This window comes from Balaenoptera acutorostrata, chromosome 3, assembly GCF_949987535.1.
Source record: "Balaenoptera acutorostrata chromosome 3, mBalAcu1.1, whole genome shotgun sequence".
Lineage (NCBI taxonomy): Eukaryota > Metazoa > Chordata > Mammalia > Artiodactyla > Balaenopteridae > Balaenoptera > Balaenoptera acutorostrata.
Genome location: NC_080066.1, coordinates 114278164 through 114300262, shown reverse-complemented (window position 1 = coordinate 114300262; position 22099 = coordinate 114278164). Strand labels below are relative to the sequence as shown.

The 22099-nt window shown below is 39.5% G+C and overlaps 1 protein-coding gene and 2 non-coding genes across 10 annotated transcripts in view; 1 reads left to right on the top strand and 2 right to left on the bottom strand.

The window, feature by feature from the left end:
• The window catches only part of AKAP6 (A-kinase anchoring protein 6), a 583878-nt gene extending 580027 nt beyond the window's left edge, over positions 1–3851 (bottom strand). For all 8 annotated transcript variants that reach the window (XM_057542788.1, XM_007180694.3, XM_007180696.3 and 5 more), the window contains exon 1: positions 3636–3851. The gene's annotated coding sequence lies outside the window, so the exon portion shown is untranslated. The remainder of the gene's footprint in view (positions 1–3635) is intronic.
• A 307-nt stretch (positions 3852–4158) lies between these two features.
• LOC114237759 (U6 spliceosomal RNA) lies at positions 4159–4265 on the top strand. The gene has a single exon (XR_003623270.1). It is a non-coding gene; the product is annotated as a U6 spliceosomal RNA (small nuclear RNA).
• Positions 4266–5335: 1070 nt separating this feature from the next.
• Positions 5336–5442, bottom strand: LOC114237758 (U6 spliceosomal RNA). Its single transcript, XR_003623269.1, has one exon. It is a non-coding gene; the product is annotated as a U6 spliceosomal RNA (small nuclear RNA).
• Between the last annotated feature and the right edge of the window lie 16657 nt (positions 5443–22099).

Here is a 22099-nt window from a genome sequence, read left to right as displayed (position 1 = left end):
ACCAGCTCAAAGGAGAAATCAAAAACCACAAACTTATATAGAGTAAAGGAATGTTGAAATGAATCTGCAAATGGAAGCAAAACAAGCTTCTTCCACAGTGGTAGAGAGAAGTCAACTGAACCTCTGCTGGTCAGGACAGATTTTGCATGTCTATAAACAAGAATTATTTTGTGTTGCTATCAGTTATCTACAATTTACAGAGTTTTAAGATAGTTTCCACAGATTTGGAATCAGATAACCCTAATCAGATAACCCTGGGGGACTGTCTAGATTCTAGATAATGCAGTTGTCCACCTGGGCACAAATTTTTCCCATACAAGAGACACCTCTCCCATGAAAGCAGAAGAAACGGGGATGTATGTGAATATAAGTAAATCTGCAATAAGGACAAGAAATTAAGGAAGCTCATCTCTGATAAGTCTCTTGTGCATGCTTTCCCCTCTTCCCCCTTTCCACTCCCCCCGTGAAACAGAATGTGAGATTATCTGCTACTACAAATTAAAGGAGCTGGTTGCTATGAAAGGGCTCCATGCACAAAAATATCTCACACTAGCCTTACCACAGTGACTTTCTCATTTCACTAAAAGTAGCCTTTAAGACACAGATAGGTCATCTGGGAGATATGCTGTATCATCCTTTGCCTTGGCACTGGCCAATCCTCTGGGAATCTATCTCTAGGCAAGTTTGGGAAACACTGCTCTATCACCTTTTAGTTTATGGGGTTAGCCAGAAGAGCCCTGAAAAGATGAAACCCAGGACTAGTAAGTTCTCAAAGGTCCTTGGAGTTCTTTCTAGGTGGGATATTTAGGAGGTGTCCTGGGGAGTCAATGGGTGCAACATGAGGGAAGGGGGAATGGCCATAAAAGGGAAGGAATAGCAAAGGAAGGGGGCTAGTGCGGAACTCCAACAAGCTTCTTCAGTAGAGAGACTCAGAGAAATGGAGAACAATAAATCAGAACCTTCAGGGGAGGGCTCTGGCACTGATATTTTAAAAAGCTCTCATGGGGGCTTCCCTGGTGGCGCAGTGGTTGAGAGTCTGCCTGCCACTGCAGGGGACACGGGTTCGAGCCCTGGCCTGGGAGGATCCCACATGGCGCGGAGCGGCTGGGCCCGTGAGCCACAATTACTGAGCCTGCGCGTCTGGAGCCTGTGCTCCGCAACAAGAGAAGCCGCAACAGTGAGAGGCCCGCGCACCGCGATGAAGAGTGGCTCCCACTTGCCACAACTAGAGAAAGCCCTCGCGCAAAAACGAAGACCCAACACAGTCATAATAATTAATTAATTAATTAATTTTAAAAAATTATAAAAAAGCTCTCATGATGATTACAAACTGCAGCCCAGGTTGATAACCTCTGTTCCCCAGCTGAAGTTCACCAATTTCACACCAGGTAAAGCTGGTCACTGATACTGTGGTTCTAAGTGACTCATCTGTTCCCTGTTCAAGAGGATGTGAGCATTCTGGTTGAGCTTCCTCTTCTTTTTAATTAGAGCAAAATTCCTAAAGAGGAAATGACTTGTGGGTTTTGCCTGTTTCAACTGAGTCACATCACTGAATGTTCCCTTTCTGTGAATAAAAAGAAAAAGAATAAGATAGATTTTCTGCTTATCAGTGTGTGCTATCCTGTTGTTGCAGTAAAATGAGCAGGACTCAGAAATGTGTCTGTAAAATGACAGGCTTTAAGTCTTTATTCTTTTCTAAGCTATCGCAAAGAGTATGACCTAGTAATACTACAGGTGGTACAGAAGAAAGAGAAATGAATTTGGCCTCAGAAGATGGTAGGACCAGTGCCAGTACTGCCCGGGGAAATCACTACACACTTACCTCAGCCTCAGTTTCCTTCTCTGAAAAATGAGATTTTCTATCTCTTTGGATCTATAATGCCACTGACTGTAAGATGCACCATAGTTTTACATACCACTAAGAAAACAGAGATGATTGTTTTATTCCACTGTTAATGTAAATAGTTAGAATTATTATGACAGCATTTATTGGTAACAGAATCCAAATGTTCCAGAATATAAAAATAAAACGCTTTTTTTCCTTGTTAAAAACTTGGATAAAAGTTGACAAAAATCCTTTAAATCAACCTTTTCTAAAGTCTGTTTGTTAAAAAATGCCTACTGAGACTCCTCATGTGAGATCTTAAGATACAAAAGATTAACTAAAAAGCCACCTTCCTCAGAACGTTCCTATATGACTTCCAAAAGATGTGTTTAAAGATCGCTATCTCTCCATAAAAAAGCAATTGGAGACTTACACATACTTAACCGGTGATAAGAACAAGAATTGTTTTTGTCAAAATCTAAATATGGGATCTTAAATATTTTGTAGTTTGGCAGAAGCCAATAGGGTTTCAATGCTGCAAATGTGTAGTGAGGGTGATTACAAAGGCATAAGGTGAACTGGGTAAATATGCTCAGTTAGTGAGGTATTCGATGCAGCTGGGAGGAGGGACAGGATAGAGAAAGAAGAAACAGGAGAAGAGCAGAACACAACAGTTTGGGGGTGGGGGGGGAGCGGGGAAAGACAACTGTGTAACAGAAAGGAGAGAACAGGGTAAGGACATCTAAGATGTTAATTTGAACACCTCCAGCAACTGTCCTCCTGGGTGAGGCCTTCAATAAATGTATATAGCCTGACAGAAAACATTCAGAAGATATCCAGAAAAGAAACAGCCTGCCTTCAAATAGTGATATGGGTGGGTGGGGCTATTTTTCTTATCCAATCGATTCTACCCAAGAAAAGTAGCTAAAGAAAAGCAGACTGTGTGAGGGAGGTGGTGTCTAGAGACCCCTTGTTGGCTTCATAAGAGCCTCTTAGCAGTGAGGAGACAGAAACTGGGCTCCAATCTAGCCTAAGCAAGAAAGGCAATTTGTTAGCTCGTGTAACCAAACCACAGAAAGGACTGAACGACCAATGACACTCTTCCTTCATTTCTTTTCCTGGTCTTTTATTCTCAGTTTCTTCTTTGGGGTACAGAAGTTGGACACCAAGGGCCTTGGGTTTACACCCTTATAGCTCATGAGCCAAGGGTTAAAAACAAACCAACAAACAGACCGCCAGACCCTCTACCTGGGCAACGTTCATCAGTGTATTCTAAAATCATTAAGTGAAAGATGTATGGGAAACTTGATAATGGAGGGATCAGGCTACTGACCTCACCTGAACCCACTGGTGCAGCCGGACATTACCTGCCTTATGTTGAGATGCAATAGGAAGGATACGCCCTACCAATGGGCCTCTAAAGCTTAAGAAATAAATTAAACCAGGACCTAATTATGGCTTTAGATCTAACTACAAACTTTCAAGAAACATGGAGGATAGAGAAACAAATTAAACGACATCATCAGTAATACATGAGCCAAATGAAAGAAATGTGACGTTTCATGGTGCAAGTATCCGGTTTCCCCAGCAAATCAAGAGCGTGAAGAGAAATGGCGGTGGGGGGAGGGCGGGAGTGGAGAGGGGGCTTTAGGAGATTAATAGAGACCTAAGAGGCATAGCAACCAAACACCATGTGGGAGGACGGAAACCTCGTTTGGATCCTTACGACAAACCACCAATAAAAAGCATCTTGGAAACAATCAAGGAAATTGGAACGTAGAGTGAATATGAGGTGACATTAAGGAATTACCTTAACTCTTCGAGGTGTGATAATGGCTGGGTGATTACTTTTTTTTTTCCCAAGTACTCATCAAAGGAAGTTTAAGTGGGAAACGACGTGCTCTGAAGTGCGGCACCACCCGGGCGGCTCACTCCGCACCACGGCCGCCTCACGCACCGCGCGGGTTCCGCTCGCTCGCCGGGTCCTCTAGGGCGCCGCGCGCAGCGCAGTCCGCCGCGCTCGCCACTCCCGGCATGCTCCGCGGGCCGAGCGCCCCAGCGGGAGGACCCAACGGCCTGGACCTGGGATCCGCGACGGGGCCACTTACCCAAGGTGCCCCGGGCGCTTATTTGCATGTCGCTCCGACAGATGAACCCGACAGATCGTCGCGGTCTAGCGACTACAGCACCAAATGTGCGAGCCTCATGAGTGGGGCTCGACATCAAATTTCCTAAACTTCGCCGATCGCCGGGAAGACTCTCAGTTCAGTCACTATAAGTGTAAGAGTCGAGAGGCGCCGTGCTTTATATAGGCTGTGGGCGAAAACAAAACCGTGCTCGCTTCGGCAGCACATATACTAAAATTGGAACGATACAGAGAAGATTAGCATGGCCCCTGCGCAAGGATGACACGCAAATTCGTGAAGCGTTCCATATTTTGTGTCTTTCCCCACCGTCCCGACCCCTTTGCTGATTAACACAAAAAACAGTGGGGTTTGAGAGGCAGCTCTGGAAGCCCGCTCTGAGGCCTCCTGCAAGGTTCTCCCACCAGATAGATACTCCTTCCTCCCAGGGTCGATTCTAGCTCAATGGCCTCCCGGCATGCCCGCGACCGACCTGTCTCATTTCTATTATTAAATTACCTAGATAATCTTGCTGTCTGCAGTCGAATGCTTGTTACTATTGCTTAAAATCTGCTTATGGTTTGGGCAATTAACTTTCCTCTTACATTTCCCATCACTGAATCCACCCGATTTAGGTAAAGCGGCATTTTGAGTGCTCCTTAGAAGTCAGATAAAAATGACTTCTTAGGAAAGCAGATCAGAATGGGCTTGCTGCTTCTAGCCAGTTTTCAACTGGTGCTGGAGCTCTAGGATCCACAGACACCGGCCAACATTGATCTCATCCGGTATAACCACTCCTTGGTAACAGTCCCTGCTTTTGTGTAGCTCAGTCTGAGAGCGCAGGAACTCCGGTCTAAAACGACCAAAGAATGTCACAAAGTAGGCCCAAGATTTGTGCACTGCTGTTGCTTACTTCCTTTAGCAAGGATTCATTAACTTCGCAATAATTCAGTGACTTAATAATTTAGAAATGATTTGGTAAGGACTCATCGAGCGATTCATGTGTCAGTCTTTAGTGAATAAGAGCTAAACCCACCTGGGCCTCTGGAGTTTGTGTTGTTAAGGGAGACAGACCATAAATAAGGCGATTTCAGAACTTTCAAGTTCTATGAAGGAAATGCAAGTTGACATTTTCTCATTTCCAAGATACGTAGAAACGACATATTTGCACATAAATTCCCAGGTGTACAACTCGGCTTCATTCACATTTCATACATTGCCTTACACGAATATTTTTATAGTGAAAAATCACCATATGATTTTCACTATTTTCACTATAGTGAATATCACTTAATTTCAGCCTTAAGTGCTAGACGTTGTGCTTCTGACCCATAGCCTTTCCTTTGGAGCTGATGAACAAAGGGTGTCCGGACGGTGGGAAAGGGCACAAAATATGGAACGCTTCACGAATTTGCGTGTCATCCTTGCGCAGGGGCCATGCTAATCTTCTCTGTATCGTTCCAATTTTAGTATATGTGCTGCCGAAGCGAGCACAACAGCCTCTACGCCCACAGCCTATATAAGGTACGGGACTTTCTCGCTTCTTTCACTTATGGTGACTGGATTGCGCGTCTTCCCAGCGACCGCCGAAGGTTTAGGAAAATCTGATGTCGCGAAACCACTGAGCAGGCTCGCACGTTTGGTGCTATGACTGCTAAACCGCGAGGCCTGTTGGGTTCACCTTTCGGAGGGACATGCAAATGAGCGCCCGGGGCACCTTGGGTAAGGGGCCCCGTCGCGGGCCCCAGGTCCCGGGCTGTGGGTCCTCCCGCGCGGGCGCTCGGCTTGCGGAGCATGCCGGGAGTGGCGAGCGCGGCGCCCTCGAGGACCCGGCTAGCGAGCTGGACACGCGCTCTCTGAGGCGGCCGCGATGCGGTGTGGGCCACCCGGCTGGCGCGATTGAGGCGGCCCTGGCGGCCTGCCTGGAACAAGCGGCGCCTCTCCCAAGTCTCTCTAAGGTTTGCGAATCGGTTGGCTTGCTGGGCCACCAGGACGCTGGGTCACTAGGGCTCTGGATCGAGCTCGCGTCTTCCCAGCAAAATATGGAACGTGTCACCGATATTTCACCCATGACATAGGAGCCTTGTGCCAGTTCCAGAGGCTTTGTTGAAATGGCGGAGCCCAGCGTCCAGCTCTCCGGGAGATTCCTCCCAACGACTGACCACTCAGATCTGACGGTCAGCACCACACTTTAGGACGCCCTTGGCTCTTCGAGTATTAGCACACGTGTCTCGACCCGAGTCCATTCTGCGCAGGCGTCATTGGGATGGGGGAGGAGCCAGCATGGGTGACCACGCCCTTCACAGGTGTCATCCCTTAGGCCGCCTTCGAGCCTGGCCTCCAACCCACTGGAACACTGAAGAACACGCTGAAGCGCACCTGTTCGGCCTGAGAGATGGATTCGAAGGATTAAACTATTAGAGCTGAAGTGGAGAATCATTCTTGTACTTAAGTATACTTCCCCACACCCTAACCCTAGCCCTATTATGCTACAAACATGCAGGACAGATCTACCTACAAGAAATACTGGAATGTTAGTGTTAAAACATTCTGATATTAACTGCTGCTCAAGTTACAGCCTTACACGTAGTGAACTGAGGGCCAAAGGTGAAAGCCTCCATATATTGAAGTAAAGTGAAGGGCATAGGTTTGGCTGCGTTGTGTTAAAATGGCACCCTTAACAAGGAATATGGCATATTTATAGAATAAGTGAAGTTTTGTTTCTTTTTTCTCTTTCCTATGGTCGTCCTATCCTTTCCACAATAGTTTGAAGTAAAAACCTGTGAAAGATAAGTAATTTTGAGAAGTTTTAAAATTGGTATCCAATTTTATGATGTACAAAAAGAAAGTGTGAAACCATGTAAGAGTTTCTGGTATTGCTGAAACAAAAATAGAGAAAGGAACAGAAAGCCTATAGGGATTATTGTTCAACCTATCTTTCTCTGTGTTTATAGTTATAATTCTTTACTTTCACAGCTTTTGAAAAGTAATAAAATATACTGTTCTTCCCACCCATCCCCCAAATTAGGCAAAAAATGACAGCCTGTTGAGTTAAATTGCCCAATTACAAATAAAATATGCTTTGATGTATTTCTTCTAATAGCCTGTCTTTCCAATAAGCATTTCTGACTTCAAAGCTATTAAGAAATAGTAAATTGATGTTCAATTTTATGATTTGAAGAAATATATCAAAACATGAAGATGTTCTTACTCTCTTTAGAAACCTTACGACCAGTTTATTAAAGGATACATGATTAGAGGAATCTATAGTTGGAAGGATGGTCAGAGTTCCAGGGACATGAGCTTGATGTCTCTAACAAGTTGTAAGCTCCTTCAGTCAGCTACACTTCTGTATGACCATGTTTAAGCCAGGAAAAGGAAAAATGTTTATATTCTGAAAAGAGGAAAAATGTTTACCACAGACAGAAAAAAAGATTTGAAAGTTGACTAAAGATCAAATCCTTTGGAGGAAAAATCTTTATAATGGCTTTAAATTATCAGCTGTGTACAGAAATAGCAAAAACGCATGGTTTTAGAGTCATGGCACTTTTGAACAATGAGCTGTTAAAGAACTAGAGCAGAATTTCTCACAGGTGATATATGCACGACCCCTTTAAAACAATAAATTCTCTCTAGGCTCCCAGTATCCCCGAAATTACTTCTATTATATTGTTATTTAAATATGTGTAAACATAAAACTGGGTATAAACTCATGCTTATAGCTATTACATACTCTAAAACCAAAGCAGATTTACAAATTAAACACACAACTGCAAATCAATACAATTCAAATTAACAGCGTTAATTTATTGCAGTGATAATGTGTTTGGCTGAAACTGAATAACCACTATTGGATTTGATAGTGGAAAGATGTAGCCTCAGGTTCAGTTCTATACTTAATCTGTTTCTGTGTTTTGACTAATGCAGAGAATGCCAATTCACATAAGTATGTTCTGAAAAAACTGAACCTTTGTTTACTACCAAATTATATAGGTACTGGAACATACTTTTTTGATATTGTAGCATTTTTGAAATCAGGACACAGCACACAATAGATGGGAGCTGAGACTCTATGAAATAAGGCAGTTTCGGAAAATTAGGTCTCCTAATTAACATTCTGCAGTGAGCAATCCTTGCTTGATGACTCTGTAAAGCTGTATTACTTATTTCAACGTGGAGTTGGCATAACAGTATAATTGAAATCAGCACTAAATGTATAATCAAATTTTGCTGAAATTTAGAACAAGATTATGTGAAGTTAGTTTTAAACTCCTAGAAATACTTTTTAAACTTTTCTTTTTTTTCAGTTTCAGCCCTGAGCTCATAGACTCTTGAAGGCAAAGAAGGAACTAGGTTTCTCATAGTGTTTTGTTTATATCTGCTTGGGACTCCATTTGGACAATATTTCAACAATTGTTGGCAAGGGAGAAAAGGATTAACAGAGAGGCTGTATAATCAAAATTACCCTCTCACCCCCAAAACAAGGCAGACAGGTTCCTACAGAGAAACAAGTCTGACACAGGCATCACAAGCCTTGTGGTTTTTCAACAGGCTCAGCGCCATGTTTACCATGAATGAGGCTTGAGAATGCAGAATTTCACAGAGGCAATTAGATACTGAAAATGCCTCATTTACACCATTTCAAAATTGATCATAAATCAGATTTTATTATGATTGCTTCCACTCTGTTTTCAATTTAGAATATTCAAATTACCATTAAATCTTTATTTGTATAGAATGTCCTGAAAGCATTTGGCTTTCTCTTGGTGCAAGTGCCTCATTTATATTATTCAGTCTACCTCTGTTCATTTCTCATTAGCCTCTACAAAATAGTAAATACTCAGTGGCGTGTCATTTTCTTGATGAGAAATCAAAGTATTGATTTATTAAAAAGATAAGAAACTAAAGTCTTAATCATTGAAAATGTTATTCGTATGTATGTTATTACTAGGAAATAGAAATTTTGCCTTCACAGACAACATGAGTATAGCAGCAGACACTGGCCATTCCTGCCATTTAGATAGTAGGACATGCCAGCCAAACAGCACTGACACATTGATGGTCCCTTAGTTCAGTAAGCTGAAATGGCAAAGGTAAATGCAAATTCATTTTGAAGTCTTAAGGCAATGCTTAGTTATAAGCTAAAGATAACTTATTCAGAAGTTTCAGACTCTGCTTATTTTAATATTTTAGGATAATCATCCAAATATAAACAGTTTCCTTTGAAAATCCTGTAGAAAAGCCTCTGACCCCTGAGAAGCTCTCTGAAGTCTCCAAGAGGTTCTAGATCCTAGTTTGAGAAACACTGTATAGGCTGATATAGAAAAATCTACTTTCTGGAGTTTGTGTAGCTTTATATGTGTTCTTTTCTTGAGAGGACAACTCAAGAATTAGAAATAGAAAAGGAAGGGGTCATAGTTATTGAGCCCCAACTACTTGGTAGGCATTTTACATACAAGATTGCATTTAATGTTTGCAATTATTCTGAAGGGTAGGTATTACCCCATTCTACAGCTGAGGAAATTGATGCTCAAAGGAATTATGTGCCTTGGGTAAATTCATATGGGTAATAATATTGGACTGGGGGAAGCCAGAATTCAAATTCAGTTTCCTCAGAATCCAAATCCACGTTCCTTCTTATTCTGTAATTTTAATTAACGTTAGAGGAATCCTAATATAGCTTTAACCAGGAAAATCTTTATAAACTATTTTAAAATTCTTGGGCAATCAATACATAGATCATAATAAGAGGAAAAACTTCAGTCAACTCTAGGTGTTCTGTTTCTAATTTATGAAGGAAAAAAATTGTCTCAGCCCAGCTTATTTTTATCTTCCAAAATGTTCTGGGTTATGTTTTTTATTTTTTATTTATTTATTTATTTTGGGGGGGCTATGTTTTTTAGACCACTGAAGCTAACTTATGAATTAAAGGTAATATAATTGTTGTGGTCAAGAAAAAAAAAAAAAAAAAAAAAACAGAAGAAAAAAAGCCTGTGACCATAAAAAACAATAATAAAATGGCCCAAGCCAGGATTTGTGCCCATGTTGTCCTCCATTAAAACAAGTGATTCAGAATTGCCTTTAGTGGTCAGTTCTTTAAAAAAAATTAAGCAAAATAGAATAAAATTCAGTTTTTGAAAAATAATTGAATAAAATAAATAATAACTCAATTATTTGAATGCATGTTTTATCAACTAAAATCAGCTTTCTGTTTTAGGTAGTAAGCTTTTGTTTAATCAAATATTTTTCATTAATGAACCTCAGTAGAGTCACATAGAGTTCTAGCATTTCTGAGAGCTCCTAAAAAGGTAGGTAAAATGCAGGTTTTTTTTTTTAAACACACAAAAATTAATTAGAGATGGAGATTCTAAAGGAAATAGGAAAATAGTTTTGCAACCTTAGGGTTAGCAAAGCTTTCTAAGATAGGACACAGAAAGCAGAAACCATTAAAAAGTTGATAACTGGACTTCATCAAAATTAAAAGCTTTTGCTCATAAAAAGACACCATTAAAAAAAAACAGGTAATCTAGAGGCTGGGAGAAAATATTCAGGAAAATTTAACAATGAGATATCAGGAAAAGGACATGCATCTAGAATAAATCAGGAACTCTTACAACTCAACAATAAAAAGAACAACCCAAATAAAATGTGGCCAAAAGACTTAAACAGACACTTCACAAAAAAAGATATACAAATGGCTAATAAGCAAATAAAAAAATGCTCAACATCATTAATCATCAGCGAACTGTTAGTTAATACACAACGAATACTATTTCATACCTATTAGAATGGCTAAAATGTAAAAGATTGATAATACCAAATATTGGCAATTACATGGAGCAACTAAGAACTCTCATACATTGTTGGTGGGAGTATAAAATGATACAACTTTCAAAGAACTGCTTGGCAGTTTCTTATAAAGATAAACATACACTGACACTGAACCATCAATTCCACTTCTATGTATTTGTCCATGAGAAATTAAGACATATGTCCACAAAGATTTGTATAAGAAAGTTTGCAACTGCTTTACTCATAATAGTTCCAAACTGGAAACAGCCCAAATGTTTTCCATCAACAGGAAACTGGATAAATTGTAGTATATTAATACAATGGAATACTACTCAGCAATAAAAAGGATCATATCACTGATATGCGTAGCAGCCTGGATGAATTTTACAGGTAAATTGTACAAAAGAAGCCAAACATAAAAGAATACATTTGTATGATTTCTTTCATATAAAGTTTAAGAACAAGCAATGCTAACCTAATAGTAATAGAAATCAGAACAGCCATTGCTTAGCGGGGAGAGGGAAATGGGGAACGGACTAAAAGATGGTACAGGGGAACTTTCTGAAATGATGTAAAGTTCTATATCTTGATCAGTATGTGGGTTATATGGGTGTATACATTTGTCAAAACATATCAACTATACACATGAAATGTGTGCATCTCACCATTATCAATTATACTGCAATAAAAACGCATGCTTCCATAAAAAAGAAGAAAGCAGCAAGAACAAAAGAATTGTTGCTGAAATCTAATGCCGAAGGGTTTGCTGTTTTTAACCAGTGTTCCTGGAACTTTATCTATACTCCCTTACTAGACATATATTGATCCCATCTAATAACAAGGCACTTAGTAAAGCTGGTAGATACTGCCTTTGTGGAGGCTTCATCAAGATGAATTAAGAAATAGATACGTGTACTGTGGCACTTCCCCGGTGGCACAGCGGTTAAGAATCCGCTTGTGAATGCAGGGATCACAAGTTTGAGCCCTGGTCCAGGAAGATCCCATATGCCACGCAGCAACTAAGCCCATGCGCCACAACTACTGAGCCTGCGCTCTAGAGCCCGTGTGCCACAACTACTGAGCCTGCATGCCACAACTACTGAAGCCCACACACCTAAAGCCCATGCTCTGCAACAAACGAAGCCACCGCAATGAGAAGCCCTGCACCGCAACAAAGAGTAGCCCCTGCTCACTGCAACTATTAGAGAAAGCCCGCACGCAGCAAGGAAGACCCAACACAGCCAAAAATAAATAAATAAAATTTTTTTTAAAAAAGAAATAGATACATATACTTCTAAAGTAGTGCCCTGAATATCTTTCAACTTACATTAATTCCTTTATTTAATAAATAGTTACTGAGCACCTATTGTGTGGCAGGTAATGTTCTAGGCACCAGGGGTAGAGCAGTGACCATGGAGTTTCACTTGAGTGTGGAAGAGACAGAGATTTTAAAAGTATTCAAATAGATAAATGGGGTAATTTCAGATGGTGATAAATGCAATGAGGAAAATGAAATATTTGACCACATTTTACTCATTTCTGAGGCAGGGTGTGTGAATCACATATTTGCCTGTCAAACTGCTTGTCACATTTAGCTCTGTTATGACTTCAAATATCAATTCTCAAATACTTTTGCTCTCACTCTATGAAGAAAACACATTTTCAAAACATGAGAACATGAAGGCCTATTTCACTGGTGCACATTTATGTACATTTTCTCACACACTCTTAAAAAAGGACAGATTGACAATTCACCAGATCATTACACACAAATTAAAAGCATATGGACTGTGCATTTAAGTAAAGAACACCACACTGTTAAGATCCACTATCATCCCTCAGTTTCACTGGAAACTCCCACTTTCTCCTCAAGGCTTGAATATTTAAGAAGGTGTACTAGTAAGTGACTGGGGGTTTCTAAAACCTACTGGCTTGAAATGACCCATGAAAATCATACTGCATACCAAGCCCTCATTCATATAACATGTACAGTATAGGGAATAAAATTTTCAGACTCTAAAGTCTTAGCACCTAGTTCACTGGTATTGTTCTAGAGTCATGCAGTTGAGCCACAGGATTTCACCAGTTTAAGCATCTGTTACCACACCATAGTATTGTTGCTTTTGATGTCTTAAAGTTTATTTTGGTTCTCATCAGTGGAGGAACAGAAAGAGATTCTAGCCATTGGTGTTTTAGCTTTGTTTGACATTGATGAAAAGCTAAAATTGTATTAGTCTCAACTACAGTAGATCAACCCTTGTCATAAAAACAACTTTCCCAAAGTCAGGTAGGCCTGTGCAAGCCAAAATGTGGGTGAAATTATTTCCTATAATTTTAGTTTCTATGATGCTTTATATCATTTTGAGAAATGGTGTTTTCTTTCATTAGTAAACCCTATTAGCACGTCAGGGAAAACAATGGGTGACAAGCATCTTTAATGTCACCTGCTTAGAAACAGAGACCGTGCCAAAGGGCAGTGTGGTCTGCCCAGTGGCTCACTGGCAGAACTGAAATTAAACCAGAGAGTGCTGAACTGTACATTTGGGGCTAATCTTCTAGCATCCCCTCTAAGCTACACAATTCATATGAAAGAAAAACTTTTGCTGATTGTCAGTGGAGTCTACACATGATGAAAATCGACATTTATGTTCATTCACCTTTCAAAATAATGATGATAACGATGATGATAGCTCTTGAGAAACCATGAAGCAGGTATTCAAGCGAAAGCAAGCAACTAAAGAGAAGGACAACTGGGGCTGCATAGTCACCTGAACAAAAGACAATTAAAAATCAAAATGATAAATAGTAATAGTAATAAGAGTGAAAATGGACCCCTACAATGTATATGGTGAGGCTGAGGGTTTTTTTTTCCTATTTTATGAAAATATATCCACAGTGTTAGTATTCACATGAATAAATAATAAAATTCAATTCGTTTTATCTTTTTGAGCAGAGTGAGGTTGATGGCGGAGACAGAAGAATGCCTGTGATCAAATCTCGCTCCATGCCTTCCATCCGAAGTGTTTTACATTCTAGGCTAAGAAAACAATGTCAAATCATACAATCATGTATTGGAGGGCATACATAAATGGTGTCTGAAGTCACCCTAATATGTTTTATCTTCCTGGCTCCTTTTTAATTCTGAGAGTCATGGTCAGTAAGGACCTCTTTTCTATCCATCACATGGTTAAGGCCTGTGGGGTTGTTAGGAACACAAGTTTTGGGGCAGGCATATCTGTGCCATTTACTAGTGTGATCCTGGGTTAGTTGTTTGGTTGTACTTTCCCACAGTTCCTCGAATTGGGAATAATACCAACCTCATTACCTTATTGTAAGATTAAAATAAGATGATGTATGAAACATGCCTGGCCTATGAAAGGTACTCAAATAACTTGGTTCATTTCCCCTCTGCTTCTTTCTCATAAGTCTTATCACACATTGCTCATATAATGTTACCTTGCTGTTTATCCCTCCTTAGATTATAACCTCCTCAATAGTGAGGATGGCAGATCATTCCTTTTTGCATCCTCTGGCGCCCACCACATAGTGCCTTAAACAGAGGAGGCACTTGGAAACTATATATTGAATTTTACTTCTTGTAACTCCGCTTACACTCAGCAATTTAATGAAATAAAACCACAGTCAAAATGTCTAGTGATATTTCTTTTCTCCTGTAGAGAGGCTGCTTTTATTTTTAGAAGTGTCTTTCTGGAGCATTCACTTAGATTGATGGCCATTTCCTTCAGACAGGCAGTCTTCCCAGTCTTACCTGGGAAGGTGGGCTATCTATTTTGGATGGGGCTATCTATTTTCACCATTCAGCTGAGGTTTTGCTTTTGTCTTGAAATTAGTTTGTGACATGCATGTTTAGATGAGTTTTCCAGTGAAACAGGAGGAGCCCAAGAAGTAAGTCAGCCAAACTATTCCAACTTTTGTCAACTGAACATCAATTAGCTGCAATTTACAGTACAGCTGACTATAGGTACACATGATACATTTTTAATAACTCATAAGAATTTTGGTGAGCCCTAAATGTGTTCAAAATGCTTTGATCCACGGAAATTTATTTTTTCAAGTTCTCCATAGATAAAGTAAATAGCAATTATGCAAATACTTTAAAGAGACAAATTCAAATCAGTCACTTGGGGCCATGCCTTGTACATTTTACCTTGGGAAAAAATGTAAGTAAATTAATAGTCCTGAATATTTAGGAATTAAGTGCAACTTTTCTTTCCTTTCTCTTTCTCTTTGGCTCTTTGACCTTAGAGACTACTTCAGTTTTCTCACAAGTCTGTTTCAAGGATGAAATGATATAAATATATACAGTGCCCAAAACAGCGCCCACCACACAGTACAGGCTGGAGGTGGGGCAGCTGGGCAGCTGATATTGCCATTCAAGGCACAGCCTAAGCCTGAGTTTCCCTTTCAGGGGAAAGGAGAGTTCTCAACAACAATCTAGTAAGGAATTTCCCAATCCCCTTCTTTCTGAGCCCACAGACATTCCAAAGACCTCTGAGTCAAAATACTGTAAGAATTCTGGTCACAGTAAATTTCATCAAGAATAATATCTTGAAACAAACAAATAAAAACATTACCTTGAAGGGGAGTTCCCTGGTGGTGCAGTGGTTAGGACTCAGAGCTCTCACTGCTGGTTGGGGAACTGAAATCGCCCTGTGTGGGGCTGCCAAAAAAAAAAAAAGAGAAAAAGACTAACAATTACCTTGAAAAGGAAAGCAAGGAAGCAATTATCATAGGTGGAGGGGTGGGGAGCATTCAGGGGTTTTCTGGGAGCTGCCAGTGTTCTGGATCTGAGTAGTGGCTACATGGTTTGATTTTATGATGATTAAGGTATACATTACTATTTTATGCACTTTTTATGTATGTGTGTTATATTTCACAATGGACAAGGCTTAAAATGAGGTGTGTGTGTGTGTGTCTCAAACAAACAAACAAAAAATATGTACCTTCTTGCATTTTTCGGGTGTTTCATATCACTGTTTTCAAACAGGTGGCACACTGTTCATCAAATAGAACTTCTTCTATTGGACCCAAAGATATGAAAAGACTTGTTTGAGGTCACATTCTTGTCTGAGGCTAGTTCCTGATAGAGTCTAGTGCTTAGGACTAAGTTGTCCTAAGTCGTTTAGTGTTCTTTTAATTTCTCCAAACTTTCTTCCAAACCAGGATGTGCACTTTACACCATGTTAATATTAAGCAAACTAATGAAATCTTAGATCTTTTTTTTTTTCAGGTGGTGGATAAGGCAAGGGTCTTTTATTTATTTTTTAAATTTTTGAATTTTATTTTTTTATATAGCAGGTTCTTATTAGTTATCCATTGTATACACATTAGTGTATATATGTCAATCTCAATCTCCCAATTCATCACACCACCACCCCCATGTCACTTTCCCTCGTTGGTGTCCATATGTTTGTTCTCTACATCTGTGTCTCTATTTCTGCCCTGCAAACTGGTTCATCTGTACCATTTTTCTAGGTTGCACATATATGCGTTAATATACAATATTTGTTTTTCTCTTTCTGACATACTTCACTCTGTATGACAGTCTCTAGACTCATGCACGTCTCTACAAATAACCCAATTTCGTTAATTTTTATGGCTGAGTAATATTCCATTGTATATATGTACCACATCTTCTTTATCCATTCGTCCATTGATGGGAATTTAGGTTGCTACCATGACTCGGCTGTTGTAAATAGTGCTGCAATGAACATTGGGGTGCATGTGTCTTTTTGAATTATGGTTTTCTCCGGGTATATGCCCAGTAGTGGGATTGCTGGGTCATATGGTAATTCTATTTTTAGTTTTTTAAGGAACCTCCATACTGTTCTCCACAGTGGCTGTATCAATTTACATTCCCACCAACAGTGCAAGAGGGTTCCCTTTTCTCCACACCCTCTCCAGCATTTGTTGTTTGTAGATTTTTCTGATGATACCCATTCTAACCAGTGTGAGGTACTACCTCATTGTCGTTTTGATTTGCATTTCTCTAATAATTTGTAATGTTGAGCAGCTTTTCATGTGCTTCTTGGCCATCTGTATGTCTTCTTTGGAGAAATGTCTATTTAGGTCTTCTGCCCATATTTGGATTGGGTTGTTTGTTTTTTTGATATTGAGCTGCATGTGCTGCTTGTAAATTTTGGAGATTAATCCTTTGTCTGTTGCTTCATTTGCAAATATTTTCTCCCATTCTGAGGGTTGTCTTTTCGTCTTGTTTATGGTTTCCTTTGCTGTGCAAAAGCTTTTAAGGTTCATTAGGTCCCATTTGTTTATTTTTGTTTTTATTTCCATTACTCTGGGAGGTGGATCAAAAAAGATCTTGCTGGGATTTATGTCAAAGAGTGTTCTTCCTATGTTTTCCTCTAAGAGATTTATAGTGTCCGGTCTTACATTTAGGTCTCTAATCCATTTTGAGTTTATTTTTGTGGATGGTGTTAGGGAGTGTTCTAATTTCATTCTTTTACATGTAGCTATCCAGGTTTCCAGCACCACTTATTGAAGAGACTGTCTTTTCTCCATTGTATATCCTTGCCTCCTTTGTCATAGATTAGTTGACCATAGGTGCGTGGGTTTATCTCTGGGCTTTCTATCCTGTTCCATTGATCTATATTTCTGTTTTTGTGCCAGTACCATACTGTCTTTATTACTGTAGCTTTGTAGTATAGTCTGAAGTCAGGGAATCTGATTCCTCCAGCTCCGTTTTTTTCCTTCAAGACTGCTTTGGCTATTCGGGGTCTTTTGTGTCTCCATACAAATTTTAAGATTATGAAATATTTCAAACATATACACAAGTATTGAGAATAATTTAAGAAACCTTATGTATAAAATGTTATTTGCCCAACTTGCTTCAAACTTTTCAAAAATAACAATACATTACAGATATATCTTAGACCCACTGTGTACCTCTCTCAGCTGCCATTCTTTCTCTCTCTAAATTCCAATTTTCATGAGTTTAAAAAATAATTTTCCATACACACATATATATGTATCCATAAGTAATATATAGTCTTCCTTGGCAGATTTTAAAACTTTATTTAAATTGTATCATATTAGAATGTCCTTCTGCAACTTTTTGCTTTGTTTTGGCTTAAAATTATATTTTTTATGTTTAACCATGCTAATACATGTAGCTATTGGGTAGTATTCCTTGCCTGGATATGTCACTGTTTTTTAGTTTATTCACTCTCCCATAAAGAATACTTAGGTTGTATCGATTATTTTGCTGCTGAAAACATTCTTATAGAACAAGGATTGTCAAACTATAACCCAATGGGCCAAATCCAACCTACCACCTATTTTTATATGTCCCATGAGCTAAGAATAATTTTTACATTTTTTAATAGTTGACAAAAAATCAAAGAAGAATAGTATTTTATGACACATGAACGTTGTATAAAATTCAAATCTCAGTGTCCATATATAAAGTTTAATTGGAACACATATATAAAATGGCAAGTCAAAATAAGATACTGGCATAAAGCTGAGACTTTGAGAGGTGTCATTCTAATGGAAGGATAAACTTGGGCAAAACCCCATCACACAGAGGAAGATAGTTAGGAAATATGCCAGTCTCAATCTTATTTCTGAATAGAGTTGGGAAAATGTTCTCTGAAGATTTCCTAATCACAAATCTGCCTTCAACTGGGTTACAGGCAAGAATTTATATTAAGATGAAAGTTTAGTTTAAAGTGATGCCATGGGACTTCCCGGGTGGCGCAGTGGATAAGACTCCAAGCTCCCACTGCAGGGGGCCCGAGTTCAGTCCCTGGTCAGGGAGCTAGATCCCACATGCATGCCACAACCAAGAGTTCGCATGCCACAACTAAGGAGCCCATGTGCCACAACTAAGAAGCTGGAGAATTGCAACTAATGAGCCTGCCTGCCACAACTAAGACCCAGTGCAACCAAATAAATAAATAATTTTTTTTTTTTAAAAAGAGGGACTTCCCTGCTAGCGCAATGGTTAAGAATCCACCTGCCAATGCAGGGGACATGGGTTCTAGCCCTGGTCTGGGAAGATCCCACATGCCATGGAGCAACTAAGTCTGTGCACCACAACTACTGAGCCTGCGCTTTAGAGCCCACGAGCCACAACTACTGAGCCTGGGTGCTACAGCTACTGAAGCCTGTGAGCCTAGAGCCCGTGCTCCTCAACAAGAGAAGCCACCGCAGTGAGAAGCCCACGCACTGCAACAAAGAGTATCCCCCGCTCACCGCAACCAGAGAAAGCCTGTGAGCAGCAACGAAGACCCAGCACAGCCAAAAATTAAATAAATAAATAAATAAATAAATAAATTTATATTAAAAAAAAAGAATACATAGTGGTGATCATTAAAAAAAAAAAAGTGGTGCCGCATTGTAGTGACTATGTTTTAAAAAACAAGAGAGTATTAAGAGTACGCCCAAGGAAAAAGAGACCATCAAAAATGATCAGGTAGATCTGGAAAAAAAAAAAAATCAAACATAACATCTAAAAATGGAAAATGTAACTAAGATAAGAAACTCAATGATCAGGTTAAATATCAGATTGTTCATAATTAAAGAGAATTAACTAAAATGGAAGATAGAGCTAAAAATCAGAAAATAGCACAAAGATATTGTGATGGTTAATCTTATGTGTCAAATTAACTGGACCACGGAGTCCCCAGATTAAATATTATGTCTGGGTGTGTCTGTGAGTGTGTTCCTAGATGAGATTAGCATTTGAATTAATGGTGTCAATAAAGTGGACTGCCCTCCCCATGTGGGTGGGCAACATCCAATCTGGTGAGGGACTGAATAGAACAAAAAGCAGAAGAAGAGAGGATTTATCCCTTTCCTGCCTGCCTGTTTGCACTGAGACATTGGTCTTCTCCTGATCTTGGACTAGCATTAACACCACTGACTCCCCTGGTTCTTAGGCTTTCAGACTCAGACTAGAATTACACCACCCACTTTCCTGGATCTCCAATTGCAGACAACAGACTGTGGAACCTCTTAGCCCCCATGATCATGTCAGCCAATTCCTCACAATAAATCTCTTCTCTCTCCTCTCTCTCTCTCTCTCTTTCTTTCTCCAAATTTGTATACGGTTATATATGTAGAGGTAAATAAATAAATAGATCATATTGGTCATTCTCTGGAGAATGTTAACTAATACAGATATTAAAACATATGTAAAGTTCTAGAAGCTTGAAGTCCAAGATCAAGGTGCTGTTCTCAGGGTTGGTTTCTGGTGGGGTCTTTCTTCTTGTCTTGTACATAGCTGCCTTCTCTCTGTGTCCTCACAAGGCTTTTCTTCTATGTATGTGTAGAGAGAGAGAGCGAGTTCTGTTCTCTCTTCCACTTCTTATAAGAACACCACTGGATTAAGACCTCACCCTTATGACCTCATTTAACCTTAATTAGCTCTATAAAGGCCCTATCTCCAAATATAACCACATTGAGGGTTAGGGTTTCAACATATGGATATTGGTGGGACACATTAAGTCCATAACAATAGGCAAGACTAGATAGAACAGGAAAGAGATAATATTCAAAGACATAATGATTGAGAACATTTAGAACTGATGTTCAATAAATTTTAAAAATCCAAGCAGTATAAATGAAAAGAAATAAACACTTAGACATATCATATTGAAACTACAGAATACCAAAGACAAAAATAATCTTAGGGGCAGGGCTTCCCTGGTGGCGCAGTGGTTGAGAATCTGCCTGCCAATGCAGGGGACACGGGTTCGAGCCCTGGTCTGGGAAGATCCCACATGCCACGGAGCAACTAGGCCCGTGAGCCACAATTACTGAGCCTGCGCGTCTGGAGCCTGTGCTCTGCAACAAGAGAGGCCACGATAGTGAGAGGCCCGCGCACCGCGATGAAGAGTGGCCCCCGCTTGCCACAACTGGAGAAAGCCCTCGCACAGAAACGAAGACCCAACACAGCCATAAATAAATAAATAAATAAATAAAATTAAAAAAAAAACTGTGGTCCATATTTAAAAATAAAAATAAAATAAAATAATCTTAGGGGCAGACAGAGAACACAGATAATCTACAAAGGAACCTCTACTAGACTGACAGCAGATTTGTCACCAGCTTCAATGAAAGTAAAAAGATAATGGAATAATAATATCTTCAAAATCAACTGTGAACTTAGAAATGCATAGCTAGTAAAACTATTTTTTAATAATAAGTGCAAAATAAAGATATTTTTCTGATACTAAAACTTAGAATCCTCACTAAAAGAAGTCATACAGAATATATTCCAGAAAGAATGAAAATAAATCCAGAAACAAGATCTGAGTTAAAAGGAGAAATTGTGAGCAAAGAAAATAGTAAATATGTGATTAAATAAAAACAAATAGTTACTATGATAAATAATAATAATGGGAATTAATTTATATGGTTATAAATTTTTAAAAAATACTGGAAAATAATAACATATAGGTGGGTGGGGGTGGTCAGAGTTAAAAAGCTCCTGTAATGATCAAGAAAAAGACAAATGTATTGACTTACTGACTAACTTTAAAATTTAAGAAAGCAAACTAAGGGACTTTCCTGGTGGTCCAGTGGGTGAGACTCCATGCTCCCAATGCAGGGGGCCCGCGTTCGATCCCTGGTCAGTGAACTAGATCCTGCATGCATGCCACAACTAAGAAGCCTGCATGCCATAAGTAAAGATCCCCCATGCCACAACGAAGATCCTGTGTGCCGCAACTAAGGCCCAGCACAGCCTAAATAAATAAATATTTTTAAAAAAGAAAGCATATTAAAATTTTAAGAGTAAAGCTGAAAGAATAAACATAGAGTGTAAAATTTTCCAATTAGTAGAGGAGAAGAAATAAACAAAAATACTCAGTCAAAGCCAAAAGAAGGCAAGAAACAAATAGAAACACAGGAGGGAGAGAAAGTGGAACAGATGGAAAGCACAAAATAAGATGACAAAAAGAAATTCGAGTAAATAAATGATTACAAAAAGTATATAGAACTTTCCAACTGAAATACAAAACTGTTGCCCTAAGTTAAAAAGAAGCCCATCCCTGGGACTTCCCTGGTGGTGCAGTGGTTAAGAATCTGCCTGCCAAGGCAGGGGACACAGGTTTGAGCCCTGGTCCGGGAAGATCCCACATGCTGCAGAGAAACTAAGCCTGTGTGCCACAACTACTGATCCCATGTGCTACAACTACTGAAGCCTGTGCACCTAGAGCCCGTGCTCCGCAACAAGAGAAGCCACAACAATGAGAAGCCCGTGCACCACAACAAAGAGTAGCCCCTGCTCGCTGCAGCTAGAGAAAGCCTGCACTCAGCAACAAAGACCCAATGCAGCCAAAAAATAAATATAATTAATTAATTAATTAATTAA